The sequence below is a fragment of the Podarcis tiliguerta genome, assembly GCF_965153285.1.
Source record: "Podarcis tiliguerta genome assembly, chromosome: 9".
NCBI classification, from domain to species: domain Eukaryota; kingdom Metazoa; phylum Chordata; class Lepidosauria; order Squamata; family Lacertidae; genus Podarcis; species Podarcis tiliguerta.
In genome coordinates, this window is record NC_139542.1 from 25,971,169 (window position 1) to 25,984,794 (window position 13,626).

Genomic DNA, 13,626 nt, shown 5'->3' on the forward strand with positions numbered 1-13,626 from the left:
TTGTAGTAGTAATAATAATAACTGAGGAACAGAGAAAGGGTTTACAAATTGTGCTGTTATTTGGTGATGCCTTGCCACCAGCACAATATAATCATAAACCTGCATAACGGGTTGTTAGTGGACCCCAAACCCTTGTCCTGAAAAAGAGGAATATCAGGGAAGTTAGGCTTTTGGACTGATCCAACAGGGTTAATAATTCCTTATGCCCTAGAGCAGGCAGGGAGGCTGGGTGGGTGGGCAAAATGGACGGACAAGGAGCAGAAACATTTGAACTGCTCATTTGTGAAGAAGAGGGAGAATGGGTGGTACTCAAGTAAGTTTTACTCAAGTTAGACCCACTGAAATTAATGAACACAACATACAGTAGTTAGATCCATTCATCTAACTCAGATCAAAGCTTAGCTGAATAAAACTGCTGGTTGCAATCTTACTCCTTGCCAGTTCTCCTCTGCCTTTTTTTCTTACTGCCTGCCCCTTTGTACCTGCTGAGATGGGTTGATAATCAGGAATGCAGCTAAGATCCTTGAGTTCTCCTCCATCTGGCAACCAACAGCTCCTTGCAGCTAATAGCTCCTAGGCAGGTACTTATTCTCTCTGTCTTTTGCCAAATGAGAAATGATGAGCCACACCCTGCTTTAATTTCTTGTCCAAGATTATAAGAGAGGAAGGAAGTAGAATTTAAATGAAAAGTGGGGAAGCTCTAGGCAAACTGCAGTAATGAAACATGCAAAACAGGGACACTGTTGCCAATCCTGAAACTAAGCAGAAACTGAGGGGAGATTTTATTTATATATATAAATAAATATAAATATAAATATGAAAACAATATATATCCAGTTTTTCTTAACTCAAGGGCTCAGAACAGTCAACAATAAAGCAATTGAAAGCTATCAAAACAACAGCTCTCACAATTGCCCAAGGCGTAATAAAACAAATGACAGTAGCAGTCAGACACCACCATTACCCAACTGCAGCAGATGTAAGATTCCTTAGCAGTCACCACCACTCCTTTTGCCACATGTGTAAAGCTTAATGTGCACAAGTATGGTATGTATACACCTAGGTTGTGGGCTCACTGTATTTTAATTAACTTATGTATGGTATGTATGTGTTTGTACACACACACAACCACACACACACACACACACACACACACACTTTACTCTAACTTATGCAGTACACATTACTTAGCTTGAAACAACCTTGCAAAATTGACTGCAATTTTTGAAGGATGGCTGTGTTTCAGTTTACATCTTGTTTTGGAAAGTGCAGATTGGGTCAGTTTACCCTTTAAGAACAAACTTACTTTTTATTTCTCTCCTATCTACCTGGCACCCACCACCCCATCTTCAAAGGGTTATACCATTGGTCCATAGCTGGAGGCAGTAATGCTTCTGAAAACCAGTTGCTGGAAGCCACAAAAGGGAAGAGTGCTGTTGTGCTCAAATCCTGCTTGCAGGTTTCCCACAGGTATCTGGTTGACCACTGAGAGAACAGGATGCGAGACTACATGAGCCATGGAGCTGCTCCAGTAGGCTCTTCTTAGGTTCTTATCAACCAAGGATTTAAGCTTTTGGAAACACCTCCCTTTCTTCCGTGGAGAAAACTGCTCTACATGCATAACCGTATAGCCTACAATTACTCCCACTTTTAAAGTTATGCCCAGAACAACATGTATAAAACACAACACACTATTGGAAAGTCTCCAGTATGGAATGCTAGAGCTTATAAGGCAAAAGAATCTCTAAGATAGAAAGCCTGGATAAATGAATATTCTTTGTCTATAGAAAACTGAGGTAACTATGGGAAACTGTTCACAATAACAGACGCACATGGAAAGTAGATGTTGGATTCCCCAGCTTCAGTTTACCTTTGATAAGGCCTGTGAGTGTAATGGAATGGATTGGAATGGAATGCTTTCTATCTGAACTATGCCCTCTATTAATTCCACACCAGAAAACTACATACAGAGGGATAAAACAACAACAATAGTGTAATCCTTTAGGGCCAGATAGCATGGATTATGAATAGGTTGGCCTCTTTATATACCTTAGAATCAGTCTGTTTCCTTATGTTCCCTCACAGACTCAAGTAAGGTCTGAGTCATCTTTGATAGCATGCAGGGGAGAAACAGGGTTCTTTTACTTGTATATTTTAAAATAGATTTCATATTTGTTCATACTTTCTTTCATGACCTGAGATTTAGTAGTTTATCAATCTGGTTTTTTTTTAAAAAAAAAGTATTGCAAATTGTCTTTGACTTGTTAAACAGCTGCATTAAAAAAGACCGAGATTTATAGCAAGTGATGTGAATCCTCTACACCATTGCTCCTTTATGATTAACTCCACCCTAAATCCCACTTTGGTGCCAAAGCAGAGACAGAAGAGAACTGGGTCCATTAAGTCGAAGGTGTCAAAGTAGAGAAAAAGAAGTCCCGATGACTCAAGTGAGTACGAAAAGCAACATAATGAAAATAGTGAGGGGATTCTGTCCAGATTGCCAAAGATTGCGTACAGCCTAATTTGAACATCTCAGGGGATTTGTTTTCAGTATTGTCCGATACTTGGATTCTTGAAGAACACAGGTGTCTTGATACTTATCCATTTCCCATCTCTGGCTTCCCATTAGACGTGTTGTGTTGGCCGAAGAAGAGCAAGTTATGTAACTGTGCGCTCTCTCTTTACTGTGTGTGGATCCCAGAGTCTGGAGCTGATTAAAAATTAGCACAAGCAAAACAAGACATAGGAGGAGGCATTCTTGCAATCGCTTTACGAAAAAGTTTGTTCCTCCAAGAATATTAGCATTTGAACAGCATTCATTGAATTAAAACCAGGCCAGCAGAACATATGGCACTTAGATTTCTCCTGGATGAGGTCATTGTAAACTGTGATCTCTCCAAGTAGAGTTTTTCCCCCTTACAGACATTTACACACCATCTTCAGACTTTAGACATGATATGCAGAATGAAATTATTACTCTCCCAGCCCTTCATCCAGTCTCAGTCCTCTTCTCTCCACTCCATTCTGGCAGGATATTCACAGTATTCTAGAATTGCTGGCAGACTAATGTTGGATATCACCCTTTTCATACCCCATTTTGTGCTGTCTTCAGCTGTTTATGTAGAAACTAACTACAAGCTGAGTTAATGGTTAATTAACTTTATTCCTTATGAGACCAGGGAGCCTGCAAAGAGTAGTAACAAACTTCTCCAGTAACTTGTTCCTAAAATCAGCCTCCATACCTGTGGGCGGGAAAGTGGCTAATGTAGCATCATGGGGGATCCTAGAAAATGCAGTCCAGGTGATTAATGTCTTCCCCAGGTAAACTAGTGGAAAGTATTGTTAAATATAAAATAGACAAGCATATACATGTATAAGCCTTCCTGGAGCAGAACATCTCTTTGAGCATGTCAACAGGCATATAAAGGTGGACTAGTTGACATAGTATGCGTGGACGTTCAAAAAGCAGATCACAAAGTACCGTACTTCACCAACAACTCCTGAGTAAGGAAGAAGCAATGCTTCTGAATACCAGTTGCTGGACACTACAGTGAGGAAGACTGCTCATTCTAGTGCTCAGGTCCTGCTTCCAGGTTTTCTACAGGCATCTGATTGGTCACCGTGAGAGCAGGATGCTGCACTATTATCCAGTAAGCTCTTCTTATGTTAGAACAGCTTATAGAAGCAGCCATCCTTCCTACCATCAAATCCTCCTTCCTCATCTGTTATTTTATTAGACAATTTAATGTTCAGAATGGCCACATGAATATCCTGTATAAGGTGTGGGATGGAAAAACGTGCCGTACTAAAGCTTATCAGTCATTTGGAATCCATATGGTGCCTGCTAATGAAATTCAGCTAGGCACATTCACTGTACAATACTTAATGTCATATCAGAGATGTAAAATGTCTAGACATTTTGGAGATATCTTTTTATTGTGTGTGTGTTTCTGTGTGTGTGTCTAATTGTTCAATTTTGGAAGGACCCAAAATCTTTACGGACCCAAGCCTGCTGTCTTTTTTTGCACAAAGTCTGTGTAATCATTAAAATAATTAAAAAGCATGTGTACAACTATTCCCCCCATCCCTCTTAGCAAAAGGAGCCGCAACCCCCAAAATCTAGATAAAGCATGAAAAGAAGGAATTAACTCTTTTATGCCTGGTGCCACGTGAAACATAGACCCATTGCCACAATTGAAAAGACCCTCACCGTAAGGATGGATAATTAATTGATTAATCAATATATATACCGCCCTATACCTGCAGGTCTCAGGGTGGTTCACAGAATACAATCCTAATATATAAAAAAAATAACTTGGCGTTAAACTTATTCACAAAGGTTTTTGGGTTTTTTTTAAAAAAAAGATTCCCACATCATTCCTTAATCTCAGCAAGAAGTGAGATTTTTCTCTGACCAGATCCACTCACAACAAAAACAACCCTTAGTATACTCTTCATTATACCTATAATACCATATGCATATACATTCCAGGTTTCCCAAAGTTACCAGAAAATAACACATTAATATAAGAATGCTTGCAACTGTATAAAATATGTATGCATTAATATCCATAAAATTATGCTGTAAAAATATAACATGGCATGGGGCATAGCTCCCTTACCCATATTATACATATATGTCTTTTTGCATATGGTTAGTTGGGATTTTTTAAAAGGCAATAATGCACAAGTGAATTAGACATAAACAGCTGTTTGATACAAGAGGCAGTCTGATGTGATCAAAACTCACATCAGACTGCCTCTTGTATAAATTCTTGTATAAATTCATTTAAAATTCATTTAAATTCCTTGTATAAATTCATTTAAAATAACCATCCCTACTGTCCTCTGACTCCAGATGGCAGAAGGACATCGAGAAGATGACTACAATAACGTTTTAAAGAATGTGATTTTACTTACACCATTTAGCAACATTTTCAATCTAGACAGAAGATGGGAGGGAAGTGATAGAAGGGAAGCAATGCACTGCATTGTTGCACCTATGAGTCTATATACACAGTGATACATATTGCAATCAAGACGAACCTACTCTTCTCCCAGGGGTGGGGTGGGGATAGCTCAAAAACAGAGCACATGTTTTGCATTCAGGAAGGGCTGTAGCTCAGTGGTAGAGTATCTGCTTTGCGTACAGATGGTCCCTGGTTCAATCCCCATCATCTCCAGATAGGGCTGGAAGAGACTACCTCCCTGAATTCTTGGGGAACCACTGCAAGTCAGTGTAGGCAATGCAGGGTGAACCAAATGGTATGACTTTGTATAAGGCTTCTTCCTCTGTTCGTAGCAGACAACACTGTGGGGCAACAGCACTCGCCTGACCTCCCAGCAGTTGAATTGCTGCTGCTTATTGGAATGGGAGGAGCAAAGTGGTAGAGAAGTCAGTGCAGTGCAAACATCCAGCGAAGCCAATCCAGCAAAACTGTGGGTTCCTTCACATTGCACTGAACTCCGTGAATAAGAGAAACATGAAGAATTTTAGCGCATCGGTGTGAAAATGAACAAAACTCTGAAAGGCAACATAAGGATGAGATTTACTAGGGACAAAAAATAGGAAATGCCCCTGGTAAGAGCGGTTGGAGCACATCTTTTACAAATGACCTGGCCGTTGATTTTTAGCCATTTGGAGATGGTAAACCAAAGTGAAACCTCACGCTCAGCCTGTACTAACATGACAGTTTTACGTTCACAGGGTAAGGCAAAGCAATAATCTGGTGGTTAAAGAAGACGGCTGAGAGACAGACCTCTGTGATTCTATTCCCTGCTCTGCTACAAACTTCCTCTGTGCTTAATACTTCCCATCTGCAAAATCCTAGCCTCCTGCCCATGGCTGATGTGAGACCAAATTAATTCATGTTTGTACAGTGCATATGGATATATTTGGATTCCCAAGTGAAGGCAAAGAATGATTATTATTATTTCCATAGCAACAGGCAGTGTTATCAAAAGTACAATTTTATGGTTTCATTGTGGGATATCACCAAAGGACTGAAGAAGTCTTAAATGAAAAACCCACCTGCAACACAGAAGTTATTAAAAAACTACTTCTATTCCCACCCCACCCCAGCTGCATGCAGCTAATGCCATACTTAATTATTTTTTAAAATATCAGTTATTTCTATAATAAGAAGTGATGGAAAATGGAATCATATTATGAGACCAAAGCTATCAGACCCATAGCAAATAATTCCTCTTTGTCTGCCACTTACTGCTGACTTTACACATCACTCCAGCAATGTGGATGCCAGCTGAAATCAATGTTTAATGGGTTCTCCATGCTACTCGTATATAACGAAGCATGACTTGCCCTGTGTATCTGCCATATTATCAAATGACAGCATTGAGATACGTGCGCACATTCCCCTCTTGAGTCACTCTTGTTGCATTCACATGGCAGTTCGTTGCATTTCCCCAACATTTCCCCAGCTGTTCATTTCTACATTATATTAGAGATTTCACACGATGGAAAGTCACTTCTGGAACTATAGTGCAAGTTTAGCATACATTTACATATTATTTGCAATTGGATCCCCCCCCGCAAAGCAACTAAAGCAGAAATGAGTACTAAACTTGCACTGTATTCCACTATAGTTTCAGAAGTGGCTTTTCCATTGTGTGGAAGCTCAAATATAATGTGGAACTTAGCAGTCATGAAAATGGAATGAACTGTCATGTGAATGCAGCCTCTGTCATTATCCTCATAGTATGCAAAACTCATCTCTCAGAAAGTATTTCAACCAGGCTTCACAAAGCTGCTGTAACATGTAGAGAAGCAATCTTTTTCAAAAATGGGACCCAACTATAGCCCAAACATAAACTATGGAATCATCATATTCCTCTTCCTCCTTAACATGCATGTATTGGTACCAGACTTAGGAGGGTATCTGACACAGTGCCAATGATGCCCCCCAACATCTGACCAGATCAGGGCCCAACTATGTTAGTGGTAGCTGCAGTAGTAGCAGTAGTCACATGCTTTCTCTGCCACAAGTGCTGCTTGGGTGAAAACAGAACTCACTACCCTCCACCAGGTCCCCAAACACGTTTCAGTGGTGGACTGGTGGCAGCTTTTTTAAAAAATGGGAGCTAATCCTCTCCCATCTGCAGTGGCCAACTGCCAAGTGACCCCCACAAATGCAATGCCCTGGCCGACTGATTCATAAAATATTTCATAGATCTACAGTCATTCCAAAACTATAGATTGATGAAATCAGCAAATTTCATAGCTCTATGGCTGCCATTCAATAGAGGCACTGCTCAGTGCTGTCTGCTGCTGCAAATCATCCAGGAGCCCAGCAGAGAGGACAGTGAGAGGCCCTTCCAATTCTCTGGGGCCTTCAGGCTGTGCGCAGTCAGCCCAAATGCTAGCACTTGTCCTGCTGTATATGCTGTTAGTGCTGCAGGTACAACCCACCTTTGGTCAAATCATGACTCATTTGTAGGTCCTGACACAACAATTGAGGGCCATTAACATAGACAGTCACCACAGATGGAGCATATGACTGTCTCATTCATGACTACCGGTGGTTTTTGTTATGCATTACATAACAAGAGGTCATCTGGCTTGTTCAACACAAGCAAAATAAAGGAGGGGAGTGGGAAAATGTCCACCATGTGCATGACAGTGTATGAGCTCTCCCCAAAGGACAGTTGTACAAATAGAAGGCAGACACGATTTCCCTATCTACACTTGATGGTCTATACACATTCTCCTTTTCCATTGCTGCTTTCTTTGTGGAGGTTATGTTCTGTTTTCTATCATGTATTTATTGATTCCACAACAGAGTAGCAAATGCTCAGATTTCTAAAGGAATCTAGCATTTTTGGAACTTTACCATCTTCTGAAGTCCTGATGCACATGCATGATGGGTTATACTTTATTCTTTCTAGATATTTTTTACTCTAGTCTACCAAAAGGCACTCAGAGAAGGCTTGCAAAATTTATAATAGAATAGAATACAAAACAAAATTGGCAATAAATCCAAAGCAGAACAACAAAAACAAAAGACTTCTGTAAGAAAACTCTACTCAGAAGGGATAAATCACTCTCAGTAGACTCAGAAATCAGCTGAAAAATAGAAGTATCCCCCTTCCACCTCATCAGAAAATAGAGTTCTATCATCAGATTCCCAACTCCAAACCTAACTGGGCAACTTTGTGCCTGCAATGGAGTTGGCCAGATCAGTAGGATGAAAGCAGTGAAGGGGAACTTTCTCTGTCTTGGGCTAAAACCTGAGCCACAGAAGACATTTGGGGACCACAATACTATTTGCGATGAGCACTATGAGATTCTTATTTCTACTTCTGGAACTATGAAATTTAGTGGCATCACTAATAATAATAATAATAATAATAATAATAGTTACTACAACCAACCCTGAGAGACAAGACAATTTGGTGGTAAAGGAAGAAATGTAGCGCAGTGGTAGAACACCACTTTGTTGATAATACTGAGGTAGATGAACCCATGGTCTGAGCTGGTACAAGATGGCTTCCTTTGTTCCTGATAGCCACCTTGATGACTCTATTTTTGTCCGAAGAACCATAGTTTAGTGGTAGAGTACGTGCTCTGCATGTTCAATCCCCAGCATATCCAGGTAGGGCTGGGAAAGATTCCTTGTCTGAAACTCCGGAGAACTACTGATAGTCAGTGTTAACAATATTGAGCGAGATGGGCCAATGGCCTGATATGGTAAAAGGCAGCTCCTGACTCATATAAGGCAGTTGGTATAAGGTAACTTCCTATGTTCCTATAGCCTACTAGAAACAATGACTGCTCTTTGCTTGTGATAGCGGTGTAGTATGCTGTGGGAGCAAATATAGGACAAGTGTGTTGTTTCTAATGAGCTTATAATATTCTAATGTTACCCAGCAGATCGTCATTCCACACTAAGTGACTGTTTGGATCACACACCAGCTGTGCATGCATGTTTCTTTCTGCTCAGAAACTTTTCCTTCTAAAGTTGGCAGTCCTGTGCTTCACGGGAGTTGTTATGTTTATGAACATTGCTTAAGTTAAGTCCCATCTGTGGCCAAATATGTAGACTTTGTTTAAAGACAGATACTCTGCGGCGCACTATGATTAAAAAGTCATTTGTTTCAATTAAAACAATGTGATACTGGGAGCTTGTGCCAGTGAAACAAGACCTGTATTCTTAAGTGTTGATTCCAGAAAACTCTCCAATGAATATGCTACCAGTATTCTCATGGTAAGTCTTGACCCCTGGGGACCATGCCTTGCAGCCCCCCAGGGCCATTCTGTTGATTAAGAATGGAAGTATCTCAATGGCACAGAAAGCATGTGATGTGGTGGGACATGGGTGAAGAGTGAAGAACCTTTGCCCACCTATCACTTTCTTTCATCTCCCCTCTCCAAGTGCTTCCCCCTAATACTCAGCTCAAGAAGTTGGGAAAATGAGCTGCAGGGAGCCAAACTTTGGCTTAGCTCAGAATGGCACTGCAATTTTAAAAAAGGAGGAAAGTTGCTGTCAGCTTCTCTCTTGGAACCTGCACATTTGCACAACCCCAGTAAGTTATTGTTTGACTCACCATGTCATGCAAAGAAGGCAACTGTCTCAACTCTTTTTTTTTCAGTGCTCAGTTTATTTGGATCACAGAACCATTCCCCCCCTTCCTCAGAGGACAAAAAGACTGAATATAGAACAGCTTCTGTGCAACATTGATATAAATTAATGAACTTTTTAGTAATAGGAATGTCAATTTTGTTCATGGGTTGTTCGGGGTTTGGTCTTCAAAGCACACAGACTATCCAGATTTCCAGTTCATCTGGTGGTCCATTAGGACTTTCAAAGTCTGACTTTCAAAGCATACAGTGTTCCTAAAAGCCTAACCTGTGGTGTTTTACATGGCCTGTAAAATTATAAACACGACCGAGTACATTTTTATCATATTTTATAAAAAGAAGCACACCCCATGCCTAGGCTTCCTTTGCCAAGTCTCAAACTGGAATGAATTTTTACAGCTGAGTCTGAAGCCTCACAAAAAGTGTTTTATATAATGGAAAAGTCGATGCAATCTTAATTACAGTGTTAGGAATGGCACCACTGTATTCTCCTGCTATATTAAAAAACATATTGAACACTTGCAAGTAAACATCAGCGAAAGTGTAAAGCAAAGATCATCTGCCCACCTTTTTTTTCATGCAATATGATTCCAAGACAAACATGGATGTAAATCTAAGGCTGTGTTGAAAATGGTCTCAAGCGTCCTTTTTGCCCCTTACCAAACACATGTTTGGTAAGATGTTAGCTAGGTAAGATGTTAGCTTTGGTAAGATGATTTGCTAAGATGTTAGCTGTGCTAACAAGAGACAAGGACAAAAGTACCCTCATTGTGATTGTCTGCAAATAGCTGAACAGTGATCTGGAGATAGCATTTGTCTTCTTTAGGCATTATTGGCTAACTTCACAAGAATGGCAGCCACTAAGGTCTCTAGAATTGATTTGGTTGCAACGTTTGCCACAAGTTGCATGAGCTGTCCAGCTACTCTGATCCTCTCAGTTTATTTTACTTCCAGGTCAATTCAACTAGCCTTTATCTCTCCTTATATCAATTGACAAGGGAGTGGAGACAAATTAATTATAGCAGACTAAATTCTCCATCCATTCTTAAGGAAATCAGCCCTGAGTGCTCACTGGAAGAACAGATCATGAAGTTGAGGCTCCAATACTTTGGCCACCTCATGAGAAGAGAAGACTCCCTGGAAAAGACCCTGATGTTGGGAAAGATGGAGGGCACAAGGAGAAGGGGACGACAGAGGACGAGATGGTTGGATAGTGTTCTTGAAGCTACCAGCATGAATTTGACCAATCTGCGGGAGGCAGTGGAAGACAGAAGTTCCTGGCGTGCTCTGGTCCATGGGGTCACGAAGAGTCGGACACGACTAAACTACTAAACCACAACACATTCTGATACTTCATGAATGACTTGGTGCTGTGGCCATCCCAATTTCACCCCACCACATTATTTTGGAATTGGAATTTTGGAATTGTTTGCTCCACAATGCTTATTTCTCTAGTTATTTTTGCAGCCACCTCCCTTACTATCTGACACTTGTAGGTGCACTTCCCAGTGGTAGTACTGCTGGGCTCCAACCCTTGCATAGTAGTTTCAATTTTCAGTTGCTCCCACTCTTGAACTTTTTGGTGACTTTCAAAATATGTACCACACCACCATTAACCAGTGATGCTGCCATGTTCTGTGCCTTTGTACACCTTTACCAGGTGTTGTGTGCTACATGAGATATGCCCATCTACCACACTTTACTGTGCTTCTTTGTAGTAGTCAATGAGCAGACAGCAGCTGCTGCAGCACCAAGAAGACCAGCAGAAGAAGCAGAAGCAGTAATGGTAAGAAAGCCTGGGCAGAAGTGGGAATCTGGGGTTTCAGTTGCATGGCAAAGGAAACAATTGATACGGGAGGAAGAACATATCATGATGGAAAATAACATTTCCATGATGGGAAGTTGTGTAGGGTGTGTGTCTTTGTTTCCACAATTTCACCCTTTTATATGGTTTGGTATGTATTGTGGTGTTTTATGCATTGTGACTTGCTGTTATTTTTATTGATTACAGTTCAGTAATGGTTAAGAGTGATTTTCTGTTTAATTCTTATTTGCTGGTATTTTATTGTGTACTCTTATATTCTAATGGGGATATTACTTTATTTGATACAAGTTGTTTATTTTAAAGATATGCTTTTAATATGACTTTTTTTGTACTGGATCAGATTGTTATAAGGTATGTGATCTTTGCTGTATATTTTTTTGTTTCTTCAGTTTGCAAACCGCCTTGTGTCTAGTAATGTAGAAAGGCAATATACAAATTAAAAGTGAGGTGAAGAAGTGAAGTGTGGGAAACCACAGACCGTGGGGCATAATGCTGCCCTCCCCTCGGCCTCTGTATCTGTCCTGTAGGATCCTCCATAGGGCATCCCCCCTCCTCAGAGGCCTATTCTGCACTTTCCGCTTTTACCCGGTTGAAATGTGTCGTTGAACTGTGACAATGCTTCTTGCTTCCATGGGTGGAGGGGTATGTATATTTGTGTAGAAGCCTCTGGTTTTTGAATGCCTGGAATGTACGCTAGTATACAAAAGTAAGAGTCGCATCCATTGCTCTATCTCCTATGGCCTCAAGTCCTGACCGTTGCCAGCATGCAATACCCATAAGATTCCCCACAAGAAAATGTGGCCCCTGTCCTGTAAAGAGTTCCCTATTCCTGCAGTAGTGAAATCAGAGGCAGCCAGGAGGACAGAGTTCTGCATTTAGCTCCTTAGAAAAAGGAATTTCAGAGGGTATAGTCCCCCCCCCCCCCATAGCTGTCAACTTTTCCCTTTTCTTGAAAGGAATCCTATTCGGAATAAGGGAATTTCCCTTAAAAAAAGGGGAAATGTTGACAGCTGTGCCTCCACTCCTGTAGCACAATGGCATGACAATCCACACCTGCCAAACTCCTCTTTTCTACACTGTGAACTGTACAGGAAGTCTCTCTCTCTCTCACTATTCAGGAGGCAATGAAGTGTGGAAATGTGGAAAACGGCAGCAGCTCAGTGTCAACAGAGGCACCTGACTTCAGGGATATAGCATGTAGCATATAGCATTGTAGATCCAAAATACCAACGAAATAAAATTTTAGTACAATGCAGATGTCCACAGTTAACTACACCTGAATAAAATAGCACATTCTTTTTCTGTGACTTCCTATCCTGGCATGTAGCTGCTTCACAGGCATTGGCACTGCATCAACAGCCCTGTTGTTCACACCAGCCAGAGCAGATGGTGGGAAGTCTGTAAGGCAAGCCTCTTCACTGCAGCAGCTCCAAGGCTGGTGCTGCGAAGAAGCCCAGATCAGGCCTACACATGATCACATGACAGCAGCAGGGTCTGCACCAGATTCAGTAGATCTGTGCTGTCCCCACAATACCACAAAATGGTACATGAGTTTCTGCTAGCTACAGGAGTGCCACCAGAAGTAGCTTCTGCCTGTCCACCAGTTGAGCAGCTGCAATGGGGTGCTCCTTGCCAGTGGAGAATCTCCAATGATGGTTGGTTGGTTGATTGATTTGATTATTTAATTATTTTCTATACTGCTTAATATATAAAGAATATCTCTAAGGTGTACAAAAAGCTGAAGCAACAGACAACTTAAACAAAATATTACAAAAATTCCCAGTTACAGTGATACAAAGTTATTAATATAGGTAAAAAGGTAAAGGATCCCTGGATGGTTAAATCCAGTCAAAGGTGACTATGGGGTTGTGGTGCTCATCTCGCTTTCAGGCCAAGGGAGCTGGTGTTTGTCCACAGACAGCTTTCCAGGTCATGTGGCCAGCATGACTAAACCGCTTCTGGCACAACTGGACACCGTGATGGAAACCAGAGTGCACGGAAATGTTGTTTACCTTCATGTTGCAGCAGTACCTATTTATCTGCTTGCACTGGCTTGCTTTCAAACTGCTAGGTTGGCAGGAACTGGGAGAGAGCAACAGGAGCTCACTCCGTCGTGGGGATTCAAACCTCTGACCTTCTGATCAGCAAGCCCAAGAGGCTCAGTGGTTTAGACCACAATGCTACGCGCGTCCTGTTACTAATG